General features: G+C 42.9%; 1 long non-coding RNA gene across 1 annotated transcript; it reads left to right on the forward strand.

Moving 5' to 3' along the window:
• The first annotated feature begins 271 nt into the window (after positions 1 to 271).
• Positions 272 to 17,129, forward strand: LOC106607568 (uncharacterized). Its single transcript, XR_006770412.1, has 3 exons — positions 272 to 360; positions 13,437 to 13,638; positions 16,083 to 17,129. It is a non-coding gene; the product is annotated as an uncharacterized lncRNA (long non-coding RNA).
• The last annotated feature ends 1,192 nt before the right edge of the window (positions 17,130 to 18,321 follow it).

Here is an 18,321-nt window from a genome sequence, read left to right on the forward strand (position 1 = left end):
CCTGGATTCGAACCACTGAGATGCAGTGTCTTAAACCACTGCACCACTCAGGAGCCCATTTAGATAGGCATCTGATATTACCTGAAAAGTAGCTTCTGCCGAGGGCCCAACAACCAGACGTTCCGGATTTCAGGGGAAATGGAAAGAGAGCCTGTGACACGATTTCCGCTTTTGGATGTTAACAAGGCGACACTCCATCTTAACTCCTCCTTCACATTTACTGGATTGGTTGAACAGTGCAGAAGAGAACCTCCCCTGACAGCTTTTATTCTTCTCGTCAAGACCAGTATTTAGGAGATCTAGTTTCAGTCATTTATTTTACACCGGCTACGCTAGGTTTCCTGAAAAGGGTAGAGGAAGGTGAGTTCAACACTCAATGGATAAACTGTTGGAAATGTTTTGGTAACCCTTTAATAAACAGTTTGTAAAGAGTTTACTTACCAATTATGAATAAATATTTCTACACTTGAAAAAAAAGAATCTAAAGCATGTCATGGTAAAATAAGAAGTACACACACAACACAATGAAGATTAGATTTTTTATTGGATTCCATGAAAATGTGACACCTGTAGCTTTGGGGTGAGTTGCTGCCGGAAGCGTTAGCTAGCCTAGCATGCTGCTGAAAAAGACAGTTTATTTCAAATCTAGTAGTATTTCAGTCTTCTTGATTTTGGGCCTTGGCTAATGGGATACCTTCCATTCCTGGATTGAGATACGTTTTCAAGCCATATCCCTTGTCTGTCACCACAATGAAAACAAATTGGCATAGGACCCTTGTCGACTTGAAGGCAGACTAAACTTAAAGTCAAGTTTTGACTAACTAAGCACAGTAACATAATTAAACTCAAAATATGCTATTATTTTTTTTGAAATACATTTTCTTAATATCAGAATGTTTCTTAAGACTTATCTAAATGAAAGATTTCTTTGTGATGGTGTATAAAAATTGATTTATTTTACTGTCAAAATGTAGACAGCCCAAGGCTATTTATATTGGTTGAGGCCTGGCTATTCTTGTGTTAAACGACCATATAGCACTGTATATAGGCTTTTGGTTCAAATGCAAGTTGCAGTAGATGATCAATTGTGATTTATCAGGCTTTTGTTAATGGATGCAGTTCTGAATCCTATGAAATATGTAACTTAAATTGCTCATGCAAGAGATTCATGCTATAAAATGTATTCTGGAGATGCTCTGTGTTTAATAAGTAAAATTAAAGAAGGAGGTCATACGTTGACATTGGTGGATAATCAGGTACAGTCTACTAATGTGGGCATCTTTTGGGGAGTAACAAGTCATTTATAAAAGTTTATAAAATATATATAGTGCACACTTTATATTAGAGGCTGCAAAATTGTTGATTAATAAATTGTAAGTTGTTTATAAGGATCTGCATTAATCATCAGTTGATGTATTAGTAAGTGCTGTAACGGCTGTCGGGAGAGAGAGTAGACCAAGGCGCAGCGGCGTTAGTGTTCATCATGATTTTAATTGAACAACGTGAACACTATACAAAAACAAGAAAACTGACAGCCAAACAGTCCTGTCAGCTGCAAAACACTCAACAGAAACAATTACCCACAAAACCCAAAGGAAAAACATGCTCCTTATGTGGGACTCCCAATCCGCAGCAACGCTCTACAGCTGTGCCTGATTGGAAGACACACGGCCAAAATCAATGAAACAAACCAACATAGAAAAATGCACATAGAACGCCCACCCAATGTAACACCCTGGCCTAACCAAAATAAAAACAAGTGCATATACTCACATGTACAAAAGCACTCATTTACAATGAATAAATATCCCATTCATGATGAATACTGCATGAATCCATTTATAAATATGTATATAAATGGTGAGTCAAACTATAAATCAACCATTAACAAATGCCTCATAAATAATCATGAGTTTTTTATTTTATTTCACCTTTATTTAACCAGGTAGGCTAGTTGAGAACAAGTTCTCATTTACAACTGCAACCTGGACAAGATAAAACAAAGAAGTTCGACACATACAACAACACAGAGTTACACATTGAATAAACAAACATACAGTCAATAGAAAACAAACATAAAATAGAAAAAAGTCTATATACATTGTGTGCAAATGTGGTAAGATGAGGGAGGTAATACCCTGACTACACCGCTCGTGTCGCAAAATAAATTTAGGAATCTATGTTATTCAATTATTGCACCCACACTGCTCGGGCACGTCAACGAGCGTCTGCGTTGCCAAGGGCTAAAATAGAAGTCATTCCTATTTCTGACGCAGATCACGCTGCAAGTCCTGCCTCTCCCATCTCCTCATTGGTTATACCCACGTGGGTGATTGAAATACGAACTTTGTTGCCGGTCGTCGTGGTAATACTATGAAAGTTTAGATGCCAATCACCATATAAGTTCAAAGATGAAAAAGCCTGGAAGGAGGAGAGATGACTATAAACTATTTGGTTGACCATTTTATGTGTGGATTAATTGTCTGGAGTAGAGGACCTTGTGCATTTCAGGTAAAATAACAACTCAATGTTTATATCCCAGGACAAATTAGCTAGCAACAGCAAGCTAGCTAAATAGGACAAATTAGCTAGCATGTGCAAGCTAGCTAGCTAAATTGCCATACATGTTTAATGCCTTTTGACCTGTCCCCAAATTAATGTAATTGGTTCAGAGTTTGTTTTGATATTCAAACGTGATCGCGTTTGGTGTGGGGGGACAAAATAAATGTATGCACAATGGTGCACGATGTCACACAATGGCGCACGATGGCACACGATGGCGCACGCGCTCAGCCGGTTTGGGTTCCGTGTAAGGCAATAAATAGGACATAATGGCGAAGTAATTACAATATAGCAATTAAACATTTAAACACTGGAGTGATAGATGTGCAGAAGATGAATGTGCAAGTAGAGCTACTGGGGGGCAAAGGAGCAAGATCAATAAATAAATACAGTATGGGGATGAGGTAGTTGGATGGGCTATTTACAGATGGGCTATGTACAGGTGCAGTGATCTGTGACCTGCTCCGACGGCTGGTGCTTAAAGTTAGTGAAGGAAATATGGGTCTCCAGCTTCAGTGATTTTTGCAGTTTGTTCCAGTCATTGGCAGCAGAGAACTGGAAGGAAAGGAGGAATTGGCTTTGGGGGTGACCAGTGAAATATACCTGCTGGAGCGCGTGCTATGAGTTGGTGCTGCTATGTTAACCAGTGAGCTGAGATAAGGCGGGGGTTTACCTAGCAAAGACATGTAGAAGACCTGAAGCCAGTGGGTTTGGCTACGAGGGCCAGCCAACGAGAGTGTACAGGTCGCTACAAATACCTAGGTGTCTGGTTAGACTGTGAACTCTCCTTCCAGACTCACATTAAGCATCTCCAATCCAAAATTAAATCTAGAATCGACTTCCTATTTCACAACAAAGCATCCTTCACTCATGCTGCCAAAGATACCCTTGTAAAACTGACCATCCTACCAATCCTCGACTTCGGTGATGTCATTTACAAAATAGCCTCCAACACTCTACTCAACAAAGTGGATGCAGTCTATCACAGTGCCATCCGTTTTGTCACCAAAGCCCCATATACTACATACAGATTCTAGATTGAATTTTGGATTGGAGATGCTTAATGTGAGTCTGGAAGGAGAGTTTACTTCTTACCAGACACCTAGGTATTTGTAGTTGTCCACATATTCTAAGTCAGAACCGTCCAGAGTAGTGATGCTGGACGGGCGGGAGGGTGCGGGCAGCGATCGGTTGAAGAGCATGCATTTAGTTTTACTTGCATTTAAGAGCAGTTGGAGGCCACAGAAGGAGAGTTGTATGGCATTGAAGCTCGTCTGGCGGTTAGTTAACACAGTGTCCAAAGAAGGGCCAGAGTATACAGAATGGTGTCGTCTGCGTAGAGGTGGATCAGAGAATCACCAGCAGCAAGAGCAACATCATTGATGTATACAGAGAAGAGAGTCAGCCAGAGAATTGAACCCTGTGGCACCCCCATAGAGGCTGCCAGAGGTCCGGACAACAGGCCCTCCGATTTGACACACTGAACTCTGCCTGAGAAGTAGTTGGTGAACCAGGCGAGGCAGTCATTTGAGAAGCCAAGGCTGTTGAATCTGCCGATAAGAATGTGGTGATTGACAGAGTCGAAAGCCTTGGCCAGGTCGATGAATACGGGTTCACAATATTGTCTCTTATCGATGGCGGTTATGATATCGTTTAGGACCTTGAGCGTGGCTGAGGTGCACCCATGACGAGCTCTGAAACCAGATTGCATAACGGAGAAGGTACGGTGGGATTCGAAATGGTCGGTAATCTGTTTGTTAACTTGGCTTTTGAAGACCTTAGATAGGCAGGATAGGACAGATATAGATCTGTACCAGTTTGGGTCTAGAGTGTCACCCCATTTGAAGAGGGGGATGACCGCGGCACCTTTCCAATCTTTGGGAATCTCAGACGATAAGAAAGAGAGGTTGAACAGGCTAGTAATAGGGGTTGCAACAATTTTGGCAGATAACCTTAGAAAGAGAGGGTCCAGATTGTCTAGCCCGGCTGATTTGTATGGGTCCAGATTTGGCAGCTCTTTCAGAACATCAGCTATCTGTATTTGGGTGAAGGAGAAATGGGGGAGGCTTGGGCAAGTTGCTGTGGGGGGTGCAGGGCTGTTGACCGAGGTAGGGGTAGTCAGGTGAAAAGCATGGCCAGCCGTAGAAAAAGGCTTATTGAAATTCTCAATTATAGTGGATTTATCAGTGGTGACAGTGTTTCCTAGCCTCAGTGCAGTGGGCAGCTGGGAGGAGGTGCTCTTATTCTCCATGGACTTTACAGTGTCCCAGAAACTTTTTGAGTTTGTGCTACAGGATGCAAATTTCTGTTAGAAAAAGCTAGCCTTAGCTTTCCTAACTGCCTGTGTATATTGGTTACTAACTTCCCTGAAAAGTTACATATCACGGGGGTTATTCGATGCTAATGCAGAACGCCACAGGATGTTTTTGTGCTGGTCAAGGGCAGTCAGGTCTGGTCTATATCTGTTCTTGGTTCTACATTTTTTGAATAGGTCATGCTTATTTAAGATGGTGAGGAAGGCACTTTTAAAGAATAACCAGGCATCCTCTACTGACGGGATGAGATCAATATCCTTCCAGGATACCCGGGCCAGGTCGATTAGAAATGCCTTTTCGCTGAAGTGTTTTTAGGGATCATTTGACAGAGATGAGGGGTGGTCGTTTGACCGCAGACCCATTACGGATGCAGGCAATGAGGCAGTGATTGCTGAGATCTTGGTTGAAGACAGCAGAGGTGTATTTGGAGGGCAAGTTGGTCAGGATGATATCTATGAGGGTGCCTGTGTTTACGGATTTGGGATTGTACCTGGTAAATTCATTGATAATTTGTGTGAGATTGAGGGCATCAAGCTTAGATTGTAGGATGGCTGGGGTGATAAGCATGTCCCAGTTTAGATCACATAGCAGCACAAGCTCTGAAGATATATGGGGGGCAATCAATTCACATATGGTGTCCAGGGCACAGCTGGGTGCAGAGGGTGGTTTATAGCAAGCGGCAACGGTGAGAGACTTGTTTCTGGAAAGGTGGATTTTTAAAAGTAGAAGCTCGAATTGTGTTGGTATAGACCTGGATAGTAAGACAAAACTCTACAGGCTATCTCTGTAATAGATTGCAACTCTGCCCCCTTTGGCAGTTCTATCTTGGCGGATAATGTTATAGTTAGCGATGAAAATGTCTGGGTTTTTGGTGGTCTTCCTAAGCCAGGATTCAGACACGACTCTTACATCCGGGTTTGCAGAGTATGCTAAAGCAGTGAATAAAACAAACTTAGGGAGGAGGCTTCTAATGTTAACATGCATGAAACCAAGGCTTTTGCAGTTACAGAAGTCAACAAATGAGAGTGCCTGGGGAATGGGAGTGGAGCTAGGCACTGCAGGGCCTGGATTAACCTCTACATCACCACGGGAACAGAGGAGGAGTAGGATAAGGGTGCGGCTAAAGGCTATAAGAACAGGTCGTCTAGTACATTCGGAGCAGAGAGTAAAAGGAGCAGGTTTCTGTGCGCGATAGAATAGATTCAAGGCATAATGTACAGACAAAGGTATGGTAGGATGTGAATACAGTGGAGGTAAACCTAGGCATTGAGTGATGATGAGAGAGATATTGTCTCTAGAAACATCATTTAAACCAGGTGATGTCACTGCATGTGTAGGAGGTGGAACTAAAGGGTTAGCTAAGGCATATTGAGCAGGTCTAGAGGCTCTACAGTGAAATAAGACAATAATCACTAACCAGAACAGCAATGGACAAGGCATATTGACATTAGGGAGAGGCATGCGTAGCCAAGTGATCATAGGAGTCCAGTGAGTAGTTGGGCTGGCTGGAGACACGGCGTTCCAGACATCTAGCTGCCCGGGGCTAGCAGCAGGCTAGCAGAAGGGCCTTAGAGGGACGTCGCGATGGAAGAAGTCTGTTATAGCCTCCTCGTGCGGAGCCTCCTTGTGCTGTTACGTCAGTAGTCCAGTCGTGATGGATTAGTAGGGTTCCGTGTAGTAAAGGGTCCAGTCCAATTGGCAAAATAGGTATAGTGGCCCAAGAAATTGGCCGATGGATCTCTTCAGCTAACAGTCTAAAATGCTCTAGACAGCTAGCGGGCCGCGGCTAGCAGGCTAGCAGATGGGCATTCAGAAAAGGTTCAGAGCTTGCGGTAGGAATCCGGGGATATGGAGAGAAAATAAGTTTGGTATACTCTGGTTAGACTCGCGTTGTGCAAACTGGCGAGAGTTTTCCAAGCTAAAGGTTAGCTGATGACTGCTAGCAGTGGTTAGATAACTAATAGCTAGTTGCTAGTTAGCTGAGTAGCTTCTTTTGGGGTTCCGGTTCAGAAGAAAAGAAACATACTTTAGAAAAAGCAGATCCAAACCACATTGGGTGAGGCGGGTTGCAGGAGAGTATTTTGAAGTTTAGGTTTAGAAAAATCGAAAAAAGATATGCGAAGAAAAAAGATAGAAAAATATATATCCATGGGACACAACAAGATGAGGACAAAGACTTGTGACTGCTACGCCATCTTGGGTCTGAGTTGACAATTACTCCTTACAAAGGGTTTATACGTGTATTATTCAATTAATCATTTTCAAATTGTGAACATACTATGATCAAACACCTTATTAATTATCGTATAAATCATTAATAAATCATCTTAAATAGTGTTTATAAATGTGTAATTACTATTTAGAGATTGCTTATTGACATTTACACATGTAGGAATTATGATTCATAAAGGGTAAGTGAACCCTTTACAAACTGTTTATAGAGGTTTTTCAGAATCTTCCATAAGTGCTCAATTGGGTTGAGATCTGGTGACTGAGACACACCCACACACAGTCACACACACACACACGCACACACTTTAAATCCCCAATGCTCTTTTGAGACCCCTCTTTTAATGTTACTGAGATTTCTTCTTCTAGCTATGGTAGCAAAAATTATGGGCAAATACTTGAAAGATTGAGGAGGATGGGAGACGTTAAAGGGGCGGGAAAGCATGGAGACCACAAAGTGTGTTTCAAAATTCATCAAATACTAATTATTTTAACCTAAAGCATTTAATATAGACATGTATAGTACAATATGATGGGTAAGGGGAATGAGAGGGCTACTTTCACAGTGTTGGAAAGGTATAAAGGAATGAGGGTATGAGGCATGAGTTGAGGTGTTCAGAGGCTTGACTTCAGTGCAGGCCAGGATTTTACTGGGAAGACAAAAAACAATAACACAAGACACTACACAGTTAGATAAATGAGCTAAGAATGAGTTAGTCCAAGCAAGGAGGAAAATTATTGATGTGTAATAATGTGATTGTGTATGTGATTTGACTCTACGTACAGTAATGAGAGAAAATTGATAGGGGTACTCACAGTGCTTGGAGAGGAAACATTAAATGTGCAAGTGGATGAGCGGGCATATGAGACATTGTGTCTTCTGTTCATGTCAGGAGAAAGTTGACAATGGTAGTGGAGTGGAGTAGTCATTCCTTCGTCATCAGGGAACATGAGGGGCCTTAGCTGTTAATACAAATAGCAGATACATTCCATTACAGCTGTGCTGTCGTAGGTTTGGACGAGTTTCTCTATGAAGTTAAACTCAGACATCTCAGAAATCACAAAGTCAAACATACTGCGCATCTCGCCCACTTGAGACATCAAAGTAGCCCTAAAAATTTTCCTGAATAAAGCTCTGGTCATCCACATATCTTACAATAACTGTAAACTGCAAGCAGACTGGTGGCACCATAGATCCCAGAGTGATGAGGCAATTTTTACCCCCTGGGGCCCAGAGTTTTTCTATATCTGTTAACCCAACCAGGAAAACTCTGTACCCTATAAGGTATGACTGTCACGAAACCATTCAAACAGCAGCTACCTTATATTTGTTCATATAAATTATATTTTGACTAGAACAGGAGGGGGATTTCCTCTACCCAGACACATAGACAACAACTGATAGACAATAGAACTCACAGGGCTGAGATGGCTTTATGCATGTTTGCATCATGCAGGCCTATACAACTGTAAGCCTTATAAAACATTAACTCACATCTGTCACCACTATTATGTTGATTGATTAATTCCAGTTAATCATTTTGGATTGAAAATGTATAGGCAGCCTAGCTGTAGGGGTAGGCTGCTTGTTGTAAAAGCAGAAATTAACAACATGGGTTTTGTCTTTATACATGTGTATGCGCCTAACACAGGGAGAGAGAGGGGGGTTTTATTTGGGTGTCTTAGACAGGAACTCTCACAGGTAGCGCCTGAGGAGACGCTGGTGGTCGGCGGGGACTGGAACTGTACAATGGATTTTACGAAAGACAGAAATGGGGAAGAGCCTCATTCAGTGTCAGTGGCGGTGTTAAGGGATATCATTAATCAGTTTGACCTAGTGGATATTTGGAGAACTAAACATCCCAACACAAGACAGTATACATGGGTGAAGGTTTTCGGGGCTAGGGTGAGTGCAGCCTGACTTGATCATTTTTACATGTCCAGGAATCGGAGCAATAGGCTGTTGGGTGCTACCACTCTCCCGGTGGGGTTTTCGGATCCCCACATAACCATGGCACGGCTGTCTATTTCACCAGGCCCCGGCAGGCATCCTATTGGAAGTTTAATGTAAAGCCCTTACAAGATGCCACTTTTTGCTTAGGTTTCCAGACCTTTTGGGAAAGGTGGGGGCAGCGAAGAGAGGAGTATGAGTCTCTGAGTCAATGGTGGGATGTGGGGAAAGTCCAAATTCGGCTTTTCTGTCAACAGTATACAGCTCTCTCATCCTAGGAGAGTATTGGGAGAACTAGAGTGTAGTATTAGTGAGATGGAGGTAAAGATGGTGGGGCAAGGAAATGTAGGCCTCCAGGCTAATTTAGCTGAATTACGTAGGGACCTGGACAGTTTTTTCCAGGTTAAAGCAAAGGGAGCACTTGTAAGAGCTAGGTTCTCCATGCTCAAGGAGATGGATGCTCCCAGCTCCTTCTTCTTTGATTTGGAAAGACAGAGCGGTGAAGCCAAGGGTATGCATTGTTTACGGCTGTCTGATGGGTGGGTGACCTCTGTGGTGGGGGAGATGCGAGAGCGAACTGTGGAGTTTTATACTGATTTGTGCAGGGCAGAAATGTGTGACCCTATGTGTGTTCAGGTCTTGTTCGCAGAACTCCCTAAGCTCTCTCTGGCACAGAGGGATGAAATTGACATTCCTTTGTTGTCCCATGAACTGGCAGAGGCCGTAACCCAGATGTCCCCTGGTCGTGCACCGGGGGTCGATGTACTCCCAGTGGAGTTTTATAAAAAATTCTGAGGAATAATTGGACTGGACTTCTTTTCCGTGTTGCGTGAATGCATGTGGGTAGGTGAGTTGCAGATGAGCTGCCGTCGGTGTTTGAGCAGCCAAAGGGGGAGGGGTCACCAATGTTTCCACCACTGCAGGTGACGGCAGAGACTGGGGACTGGCAAGGGGGTCTGGAGGACTTGTTCGATTTTAACACTCCGAGCCTGGGGGAGTTTGAGGGGGTGGGAGGTAAAGCCCTCTACAACCTCTGCATTAAGGTGAGGAACATTAGGAGCCTAACAGGAGTAAAGGCACATTAGTGGCAGGGGGTATGTGGGGAGGAGAGTATGGTGGGTTTTAGATGGAGGGGGCTCTACAAACCCCCAACACCAAAGAGGTCAGGGAACCTCCAGTGGACTGTTCTACATGGAGCCCTGGCCAGTAACAGTTGGTTCGCACGGGTTGAACCGGGAGTCAGGCAGGGGTGTCCTTTCTGTGTTATGAGAGAAACTGTGATTCATGTGTTTTCTGTGTGCGCCAGGTTAATGCCATTATTAATGTCTCTGTTGGAATGTCTGTGTGAGAGGTTGTGGGTGTTTTTTACTGTTGGGATGTTTATAATGGGGTACAGGTATTCAAATAAGGAAAGGCCAAATGTGTTTTGTTGAATTTTCTGTTTGCTCAGGCAAAGTTGGCTATTTGGATAACAAGACGGAACAGGGTCAAAGGTGGGGGGATAACAGACCCTTTACTATTATTTAATGGGATGGTCTCTGTGTGCCTTAGGATAGAATTTGAGTTCTATAGAATGATAAAAAAGTGTGGAGATGTTTCATGAGATATGGTGTGTTGGCGGGGCTGTCTGTATAGCTGTGGAAGATGTTTTGGATATACGGTTGTAGGTGGTGTGGTTTTTTGGTTATTGTGATGTGTGGTGTTGTTTTGTATCGTGTGGTAGAGGGAAAGGTGAGTATGGCACATGTATGCATGTACCATCAATTAAATTCAAAGGTCTCTTTCTCTTAATTCAATTCAATGGTCTCTCTCTCTCTCTCTGTGTGTGTGTTTGGACCAGGAAGTGTCTGTCCTTATCTGAGCACACTAACTCACTGGACAGGCCTGTCTGTGAAGGCTCAACCCTTTGTGTCTGTGTGTCTGTGTGTTTGCCTTTAACTTAGAAAACTCTGTGTGTGCGTGAGCGCGTGTGTGTGCGTGTGTGTGTTCGTGTGTGTTTGTGTGTGTGTCTGAGCCTGACAGGGCACTCAGCAGCAGTGGCACTCTAAAAAGGACAGCTAGACAGGAAATGCCAGCGACTTGATTGACAGGCTGTTTAGACACAACATATCTACAGTGAGAGGCTGCTGACTCTTCTAATCAATCCATTAATAACACTGGTCAATGGAAAATAACATATAGCTTAATAATAAAGACAGTTCCGGTTTTTACAATTTATATTCTGTTCTGCTCTGTGTTTCCCAGGTCTTTGTATGTGACACAGCCCTGGCTCTCTGTGATTTTGAGACAGCTGAACTCTCCAAGGGGCAGATCTTCTCCCTGTCCCCATTCCCACTTTTCTTCCCACATAATTTGAGTAAAATATCTGGAATCTTAAAGGATCTGCCCCTTTTTTTAAATTTTCACCTAAAATGACATACCCAAATCTAACTGCCTGTAGCTCAGGACCTGAAGCATGGATATGCATATTCTTGATACCATTTGAAAGGAAACACTTTGAAGTTTGTGGAAATATTAAATGAATGTAGGAGAATATAACACATTAGATCTGATAAAAGAAAATACAAAGGAAAAAGAAAAAGTATTTTTTGTACCATCATCTTTGAAATGGAAGATAAAGGCCATAATGTATTATTCCAGCCCAGGCACAATTTAGAATTTAGCCACTAGATGGCAGCAGTTATATGTGCAAAGTTTTAGACTGATCCAATGAACCTTTGCATTTCTGTTAAAATGTTGTCTCAAGATTGCCCAAATGTGTCTAATTGGTTTATTAATAACTTTTCAAGTTCATAACTGTGCACTCTCCTCAAACAATAGCATGGTATTCTTTCACTGTAATAGCTACTGTAAATTGGACAGTGCAGTTAGTTGAACAAGAATTTAAGCTTTCTGCCCATATGAGATATGTCTATGTTCTGGGAAGTTTTCTTGTTACTTACAATCTCATGCTAATAGCATTAGCCAACGTTAGCTCAACCGTCCGGTGGGGGACCCACCGATCCTGAAGAAGGGACTTTCAGGACATCACTGTTGACCTATTATTTAACTCTCATTCTCGCTCACTTTCTCTCTTTCCCCTTCTCTACGACAGATATTCTCCCTCAGTCGGTCCATCCATCCGTGTCTGTCTGTATGTCTCTCTGTCCGTCCATCCCTCCATCCATCTGCCTGCCTGCCTCTCCCTCTCTCTCTCTCTCTCTCCCTCCTCCTTCCCTGCATCCCTGTAGTAAGAGTGTGTGTAGCCCAGGGCAGCAACAGGCAGCAGCAGCCTGGGTGGCAGGTCTGAGGGGCTGGAGGTCTGGGTCTGCTGGGTCTAGCCCAGGCTAATCACATTGATTATTGCGATTACAGACCATTTACCCCCAGAGTCACGCTTCGCTCCTACTTACAGCCCCCTGTGCTCTGTACATGAAGTCCCAGTTGCCACGGGCGGTCTGTCTTCCTGTACTGTTCTGGGGGCGTGGAGGCCACCCCACTCACCAAGTTTCACTCAAACACAATCAGTCCCCAAGGTAACCAGGGAACACAGTACCTCATCTCATTGCTGCAGGAATCACAGACGAAAATACATTTTGCCATGAAAAGTCAGTAGTCCTATAACTACATTTTCCAGTATGCTATACTCTAAACACTGCAGACATACACACACACACACACATATGGTCTTTCCTTTGCATTTCCCAGTTTTCATTAAGAACAGATTGAAGGATAAAGTGTTCCCTGATACTGTGAGGGCAGTGAAAGACATACACCCTGGCCCATGCCCACACACACGCTAGCACACAGGCCCTCACACACACACAAAATACACACACACACACACAAAAAGACACACACAAACACATACACACACATACCGTAAAACGTCAATTAAATTAAGTCTCAAATAGCCTTATTACCTGCATGACCACCAATGTTATTTACATGTTGAAATGTCCTTGTGGTCTGTCTTACATAGGGAAAACCTGTAGAAACCTTAAGATACGGATTAGGGAGCACCGCAGCAATATATCGACAGGTGAGACCAAAAATCTGATTGCTGTTCATTTCGTACAAGCTGGACATCCTATTAGTTCTCTGAGATACATTGGAATAGAAATGGGGAGGGGACTTTGAGAGGAAAGTTCTTCAAAGGGAATCTTTCTAGATCCACATGCTCAACACACTCTCCTCTTGGCCTTAATGAGGAGTTTGACTGGAAACCATTTTTATAGTTTCAAAAGGTCCAAATAGTTTTTTAGTCCTAATTCAATATTTTATGTGTATGTATATTACAGTAAATATTGATCACATTCCTTGTGTATGATCATATATTTTGATACATTGAATGTTAATTTTGTGAACCTATGTTATACATTTTTTTCCTCTTGTTTCAGGAAGTGATGTCATTAAGTACTGCCCCTATATATAGGACCTTCCACCCCCACCTGGGATATGGATGCCTGGTGAAGACCTAAAGGTCGAAACATAGGAATAAATATCACATGGGAGCATGAGCAGCAGTGGGCAGCGTTTCACTTTCTGTTTTCCATGAGTTTGCCTACAACTCCAGCACCTGTGGAAAGTACCTGGATGTGGGTATGTTCTTCAGCTTTAGTCTCAAATAGCTGCCCATCCCTTTATTTAATTTTTTTTCTCTTCTTAAAATGTGATTTTAAACCTAACTTTAACCACACTGCTAACCTTAGGACTCTAGAGTGGCGCAGCGGTCTAAGGCACTGCATCTCAGTGTAAGAGGTGTCACTACAGTTCCTGGTTGGAATCCAGGCTATATCACATCCAGCCATGATTGTTATGTTGTAATTCAAACAGAGTAAAATGAAAATATTCTGAAAAACTTAAATGGATGTTCTACTAGATGTTTTCAAATGACAGAAAAATGATTAACTGAGTATTCATGTATAATAATAATGAAAAGATCGTGGAAAAATTACGTGTCGATGACTGATGTTCGCCTCCTCCGCAACATTTTTGAAGGACTGTTTACCCTCTCGCAGAGAATTTTAATAATAATATATATATATATATATATATATATATATATATATATATATATATATATATATATATATACTGCTCAAAAAATAAAGGGAACACTTAAACAACACATCCTAGATCTGAATGAAAGAAATAATCTTATTAAATACTTTTTTCTTTACATAGTTGAATGTGCTGACAACAAAATCACACAAAAATAATCAATGGAAATCCAATTTATCAACCCATGGAGGTCTGGATTTGGAGTCCCACTCAAAATTAAAGTGGAAAACCACACAACAGGCTGATCCAACTTTGATGTAATGTCCTTAAAACAAGTCAAAATGAGGCTCAGTAGTGTGTGTGGCCTCCACGTGCCTGTATGACCTCCCTACAACGCCTGGGCATGCTCCTGATGAGGTGGCGGATGGTCTCCTGAGGGATCTCCTCCCAGACCTGGACTAAAGCATCCGCAAACTCCTGGACTGTCTGTGGTGCAACGTGACGTTGGTGGATGGAGTGAGACATGATGTCCCAGATGTGCTCAATTGGATTCAGGTCTGGGGAACGGGCGGGCCAGTCCATAGCATCAATGCCTTCCTCTTGCAGGAACTGCTGACACACTCCAGCCACATGAGGTCTAGCATTGTCTTGCATTAGGAGGAACCCAGGGCCAACCGCACCAGCATATGGTCACACAAGGGGTCTGAGGATCTCATCTCGGTACCTAATGGCAGTCAGGCTACCTCTGGCGAGCACATGGAGGGCTGTGCGGCCCCCCAAAGAAATGCCACCCCACACCATGACTGACCCACCGCCAAACCGGTCATGCTGGAGGATGTTGCAGGCAGCAGAACGTTCTCCACGGCATCTCCAGACTCTGTCACGTCTGTCACGTGCTCAGTGTGAACCTGCTTTCATCTGTGAAGAGCACAGGGCGCCAGTGGCGAATTTGCCAATCTTGGTGTTCTCTGGCAAATGCCAAACGTCCTGCACGGTGTTGGGCTGTAAGCACAACCCACACCTGTGGACGTCGGGCCCTCATACCACCCTCATGGAGTCTGTTTCTGACCGTTTGAGCAGACACATGCACATTTGTGGCCTGCTGGAGGTCATTTTGCAGGGCTCTGGCAATGCTTCTCCTGCTCCTCCTTGCACAAAGGCGGAGGTAGCGGTCCTGCTGCTGGGTTGTTGCCCTCCTACGGCCTCCTCCACATCTCCTGATGTACTGGCCTGTCTCCTGGTAGCGCCTCCATGCTCTGGACACTACGCTGACAGACACAGCAAACCTTCTTGCCACAGCTCGCATTGATGTGCCATCCTGGATGACCTGCACTACCTGAGCCACTTGTGTGGGTTGTAGACTCCGTCTCATGCTACCACTAGAGTGAAAGCACCGCGAGCATTCAAAAGTGACCAAAACATCAGCCAGGAAGCATAGGAACTGAGAAGTGGTCTGTGGTACCCACCTGCAGAACCACTCCTTTATTTGGGGTGTCTTGCTAATTGCCTATAATTTCCACCTGTTGTCTATTCCATTTGCACAACAGCATGTGAAATTTATTGTCAATCAGTGTTGCTTCCTAAGTGGACAGTTTGATTTCACAGAAGTGTGATTGACTTGGAGTTACATTGTGTTGTTTAAGTGTTCCCTTTATTTTTTTGAGCAGTGTGTGTATATATATATATATATATATATATATATAGTCTATGCCCTCATACAGTGTGTAAGCCATTCAGTCCCTACTTTAGGAAACACACACACAGTCTGTAAGCCATGCAGTCCCTTCTATAGGCTGCGCATACACACACACACACACACACACACACACACACACACACACACACACACACACACACACACACACACACACACACACACACACACACACACACACACACACACACACACACACACACACACACACACACACAGGCAGTAAGCTATCCAGTCTCTACTATAGGATGATGTGTCCATAACAGTGAGATTTTTCCCATGTTTTGAGACATGCTCATTTCATGTCATGCTTCCTTTCCATTTCCAGATAACAAAAACGAAAGCAAAATTGTAAAATCAAGAAAAATCAAGGTCTGACAAAGCAACATGAAAAGAAGCAAAAAGCAGTAGCGGGTAAACTCGAAGGCAGTACAGAAAAAAGAGACAACTAAAAGCTGTATTGGACAAAATACCATCAAGCGAGGAAGATGATACACTTCAACATGTTCAAGAAGCAAGTGAAAAACATGCAGCCTCCCCAAGAGAACAGCCATTCTCACCTCAGCAGGTAAATGTCTTGCCATCAACTCCTAAAAGAAGAGAGACATCTCTACAGACACCAGGACCAAGGAAGACATCTACCCCAAAGGAATCACCCAAAAAGAGGAACAGAAGAAAGAAAACACTATCAAAATTTAGGTCAAAGTTGCACTACACAGAAGAGAAGCTTCTGGAGAGGACCAAAGAGATGGTCAATCTAAAGAAAATACTGAAAAGACTTGAGATGATGGCCAAGAGGAAGCAGGTAATTGTCAACATGGAAGGCAAAGAGGTCCAGAAAACTACAAGGAGAGGTCATCAGAGAACATTACAGCCAGAGAAGACTAATGCGCAAACTTGTTAGCCGCATCCTTCATCAAGATGAAGTCTCCTCTGTAAAAAATGGGAAATCCTTAACGGACGCTATGGCAAAGAGAGCCTTAATCCGTTAAGGCTCTCTTTGGCAAATCTTCATAGAAGATCTCTGTCTGAGAATCCAAGGCAAAACCTTTCCAAGGCCCAATTCTTTAAACTTAAGCCATTTTGGATTGGCCAGCGAAGAGTCACAGACAGAGAAACATGTGCTTGCAAAACGCATGGAAACTTTGGCTTGAAGATAAAGAAGCTGCACCAGCTTGGGGTCATAGAAACATCATCCCCAGGCCAGTGTGTGTAGTGACAATGACATATCCTGCTCTGTTTTTGTATGTTTTCAGCCTATGTATGTTATGTACTTTTAAAGCACTGAAAAATCAAATTGATTGAACTTGAATCCATGATTGTGCCAATATTATCAAATGTATTTTCTACATTAAATGTCATGTTTTTAATCATACCTCAATCATAGTATACTTATTATCATTACCGAAATTGTCAACCTCATGTCTGAAACCTAGGTATCATTACCGCAACAGGTGTTCATTCAATGTTAATTTAACAAATGGAAAAATAGTAGTTTGCTTTAAAATACATGAGCAGAATCTATACGTTATGTTCTTTCAGGTTTGCCACATCATTTTGAAAATATGTCAAGTTTCAATGAAATATCCAAAATGTTAGGTTGTAGATTACGGAAGGTGTTGAGGTAATGAAAGAAATCAGTCAAAATCAAATAAAAATGTTAATTAAAAAATATATATAATTTAAAGTAACTGTGCATGACTGTTAATAATCCATTTGAAAAAAAATTAAAAGGTATTAGCTTTCCAAATGGTCTTGACGTTTTCAGACTGTTGCGGTAATGAGGTTTTTAAGGACCTGTTTTGCAAAATATGTTCAAAAAGGTGTTAAATTGTCAGTAAATGTTTTTAAATGAATGCTCACAAACACTTCAGACCTTGTTATTAATGCCTAAAAAGGAAATTTGTTGATGCAAGTCTTTTTAAAGATTTCATGTTTGAAATCTTTGAAACCAAGAATTTGTGAGAATCCCCCAATAGCCTGCAATTCTGCTGCAACACTGAGCCACTGTTGAAGTCGGAAACACATTCCTCCATTCCTCACCCTCTCCTTGTGACTCCCAGAATTAATGGGAAGAGAGAGAGAGAGAGAGAGAGAGAGAGAGAGAGAGAGAGAGAGAGAGAGACGGTCGGACAGTCGGAAGAGCAGACAGACAGACAAAAACAGGGGCAGACAGACAGTCGGACAGTGAGAAGGGCAGGCAGACAGTCAGAAGGGCAGACAGACAGACAGACAGACAGACAGACAGACAGACAGACAGACAGACAGACAGACAGTGAGAAGGGCAGACAGACAGACAAAAACAGGGGCAGACAGACAGTCAGACAGTGAGAAGGGCAGACAGACAGACAAAAACAGTGGCAGACAGACAAACAGAAAGAGGGAGACTCCCACATTCCCGACATCAATGTTTGGGCATGAGTGAAGAAGGAGGGAAAAGGAATCGGAGGACATGCTGATATGACCTCACACCAGAGGAATGTACAACAACGTGTGGCTTAATTGATTTGGAGCTCTTGAGTGGCGCAGCGGACTAAAGCACTTAATCTCAGTGCTTAAGGCGTCAC

This window comes from Salmo salar, chromosome ssa06, assembly GCF_905237065.1.
Source record: "Salmo salar chromosome ssa06, Ssal_v3.1, whole genome shotgun sequence".
Taxonomy (NCBI): Eukaryota; Metazoa; Chordata; class Actinopteri; order Salmoniformes; family Salmonidae; genus Salmo; species Salmo salar.